We start from the raw sequence: 3,770 nt of genomic DNA on the forward strand, positions 1-3,770 counted from the left end.
AGGCAGACACGGAACCAGAGAAGAACTGAGAGTTCTACATTTGGAGTGGCAGGAACAGAGAATGACACTGGGCCTGGCTTGAGCTTTTGAAACCTCAAAGCTCACCCTCTGTGTCATACTTCCTCCAGCAAGTCCACACCTCCAGAAATACCATTCCCTGTGAGTCTATGGGGGCCTTTTTCATTCAAACCACCATAGCAACACATAAATTCTTGGCTGAACAATCTTTTTTTTTTTTAAACTCAAAGCACAACATTTTATTTATTAAAACATTACATAATGAACTTCAGTGTTACACTAGTAAGCATTTTCCCACTAATATTTTGACTAAAACATACAGTACAACTTTCCCAGAAACAGAAAGCACTTCTTTAGAACTGAGTGCTTGAACAATGAGGTGAGTGCAGGCCTAGGCTTCCTGGCCAAGGCAAAGATGGAGAAGTCAGGAGACAAAGCCGGTTTACCTGCCAATTACACAGTCTTTACCCTCTTTACTGAGTGCAAGTTAAAGTCCTCATTTGTAGCAAGTGAAGACAGCATGGGTTGCCTCTCCTGCCTCTCTCCCAACAACAAAAAGGATTAGGAGCAGAGGGCAGGAGACAGCTTCTCAGTGCATTTTATTTGTTACTGTAACATTCTTTTTATTTAATCTTTAACCCTCAAGCATAAATACAAACAATGTTCTTCTGTGAACACAATGTTCTCACAGCCATTGTGTACTGACAGATAAACAATAAAGATCAATGTCTGGTGTTCTCTCTCTTACAGCTTCTTTAAGCAGTACGTATCACACACACACACCACAGAGGTAGAAAAGGCATGTTTAATAAATTATCTTCTTAATTGTAGAGAAATTCCTCAAATTAAACAGACAAAATGAAAAATCGTGCCTTGGGTGAGTCTCAAAGGCTGCATAGCATCCTCTCTATCTGAAGCATGAATTCCCTGGAGTGTCTAGTCTTTGTCCAGTAACTCGATGGCAAGGTGGTCCAGGGTCACCAAACACACCAGGCGAGCCTGTGCCACCTCTCATTTGCCGATTCTTTGGATCACCCAGTCCTGCTGGCACAAAGGGCAGTGATTGTTCTGTTTCACCCACAGGGACATGCAGCAGTTGTGGAAAGAATAGTTACATTCTCCCCAGACCACAACACAGTCCTCTTGTTTGTTTTCAGCTTGACATCTGAGACAAGCATCCATCGCCTGGACCCTGCAGATGGCACAGGTATCACACTCAACGTCCCAGCTCCACATGGCTACAGCGTTCCACTTCTTGAGGGAGAACATCTTGTTGCCTCCCAACTTGGAGCCTGCGCTTCTGGAGTGCGAGGAAAGGACACAGGGTTCATCGCCATCCTCCATGTCGGCCATGGTGGTGGTGCAGAACGGTGGCGCGGATGTTGGGCCAACAATCTTTTTTCAAGTTAAAAAAAAAAAACCTTATAAACAGGGTCTTAAAATGTTCTTATATTAGCTGGTGGATACTTACAGAACAGTTGTATTAATCTAATTCAATCAGTATTTGTTACCACCAACAAGCCTAAATTTTGGCAGTTTTGGCACAGTGATTGTAAACTGGACATGTCATTATGTGATATGTGGAATAACATCCCATCTGCAGGACTTGGTCTCCAAGGGCTCTTAAGTTACCCCAGATTAGAACTTCGTACCCAAAGTCCCAGGGCCAGAACTAATCAGGAAGCTCAAACTAACACTTAAGGAACATTGAAATCAGGGTTGCAAGTAGTTTAACCAAAAGTTCAGCTTTAAGGTTGGGGTTCTAGCCATGATAAGGAGGGAGACAGCTCAATGCTTTATAGCAAGATGTTGGAAAAGTCTTGTGATATTCCTCTATGCAAAGATTCACAACTAGAAAGTTCTATATACATTCAGTGTGCTAACTGATGACCCACAGGCAGAGGGAGAAGAGTCCATGCACTCTCATCTCCAGTGACCCATTGTGGATTTGGACCTTCTGAAGAACCAGCCCTATTTGATTTTTTCTAGAAACCATTTTGAGTTTGTAACTTGGTTAAGTTTCTGTTTACTGCAAAACTTAAATTTCTGTGTCCTGAAGATTGGCCCAAAAGTTCAACTATAAACTAAGTCCCTTGGGCCATTAGTTCCTTGAAAATGTTTTGTAGCCATTGTTGGAAATATTTGGTATCCATTGTTCAAGGAGGAATGTTCCTAACTGCTTCATTTCACTTCTTTAACCATCATACTTATTATGGTTTTGTCCTGTACAAAGGACATGGGAGCTTGGCTTGGGTGGTCCCATGAACCCCATCTTAGGGGGAGACAGCATTCCAATTTGGCTCCAATGTGTACACTAATAAAACTTGCCTTAATTTGGCCATGATTTGGGTCAATGGGTAGTCTTTCTCTTCAAATCTGTGGATTAACACTTTCTGTCCCCTAATTGTGGGATCTTAGGAGTTGAGTGTTTTTCCTTAGAAAAGCATATTTTTTTTTTTTCTAGAAGAACCTGGGAATCATTAGCTATCACTGCGGACTAGATGTGCTGGGCTCCTAATGCTAGAGAACTAGCAGGCAAATTAATCAGCCCATTCTGTGACTGTAAGTCTGTGGGGTGCTTAGATCCTGTTTTCAGGATGTCTGTAACATATGTCCTGTTTTTATGATCAGTTTAGCTATGAGTTTCACCAAATTTCTTAAAAGCCAAGTTGAGATTACCTGGGAACCCACCAGGCATGCCAGCCAGAGAAGCAGGCAGGCTAACTACAGAACCTCACTCTTCCCCATTTTCTCCAGATCCTATGCCTTAGTCACATTCTCAGCTTGTAGCAGACTACCAGTTATGGTTCATCCTCACTTTCTACCCCCATTACCAGGGGACTAAGTAGAACCTGGTACAACACCTTGCTTTCCTCCATGCTGTGGACCCCTCAGCCCTTTCCCCCATTCTACCACATCCTCATTCCTAGGTGTCAGCTCGCAACACCTAGAAACACATTTTATCCAGAACCTCCAGTGGCCATACCTAGCAAGATCCCAAAAGAATTCTCTACCAGGCAACACACAGCCTCCACACCCTTCTTAGAACCAAGAGGACAACAGAAACTAAGGGACAAACAGCTCATCTAGCAAACACAAGATACGGACCTTAAAATAGCCTTTGTGACTATGACAGAGGGCCTTAAAGGGGAAATGAATAAATCCCTTAAAGAAATCTATGAAACACAAACAAGCAGTAGAAATAATAGAATAAAACAGTTCAAGATCTGAAAGTAGAAATAGAATCAATAAAGAAAGCCCAAAGTGAGGGAAACATGGAAAAGAAAAATTAGGAACTTAAACAGGGACCTCAGAGGCAAGCCTCCCCATTAGAATACAAAATATGCAAGAGAGAATCCCAGGCATCAAAAACAGAAGAAATGGATACCCCTGTTAAAGAAGACAATAAAACTCCAGGCACAAGCAGGAAATCTGGGACATCATGAAAAGATCAAATATAGAAACAATAGGAATGGAAGAATGAGAAGAAACCTAGGTCAAGGGCACAGAAAGTATTTTTAATAAAATTATGGAAGAAAATTCCTCTAATTTAACCTAAGAGATGCCTGTCAATGTACTAGAAGCATACAGAACATAGAACAGACTGGGCCAGAAAAGAAATTCCCCTCAGTACATAATAATGAAAACACTAAGCTTACAGAACAAAGAATTAAAAGCTGCAGGGGGAAAAGGCCAAGTAACATATAAAGACAGAATTATTAGAAGAACATCTGACTTCTCAGTGGAGACTC

General features: G+C 41.7%; 1 pseudogene; it reads right to left on the bottom strand.

Annotated features, from left to right (window-relative positions):
- Positions 1 to 1,029: 1,029 nt before the first annotated feature.
- On the bottom strand, positions 1,030 to 1,371 carry LOC116085050 (annotated as a pseudogene).
- Between the last annotated feature and the right edge of the window lie 2,399 nt (positions 1,372 to 3,770).

This window comes from Mastomys coucha, unplaced genomic scaffold (genome assembly GCF_008632895.1).
Source record: "Mastomys coucha isolate ucsf_1 unplaced genomic scaffold, UCSF_Mcou_1 pScaffold9, whole genome shotgun sequence".
Taxonomy (NCBI): domain Eukaryota; kingdom Metazoa; phylum Chordata; class Mammalia; order Rodentia; family Muridae; genus Mastomys; species Mastomys coucha.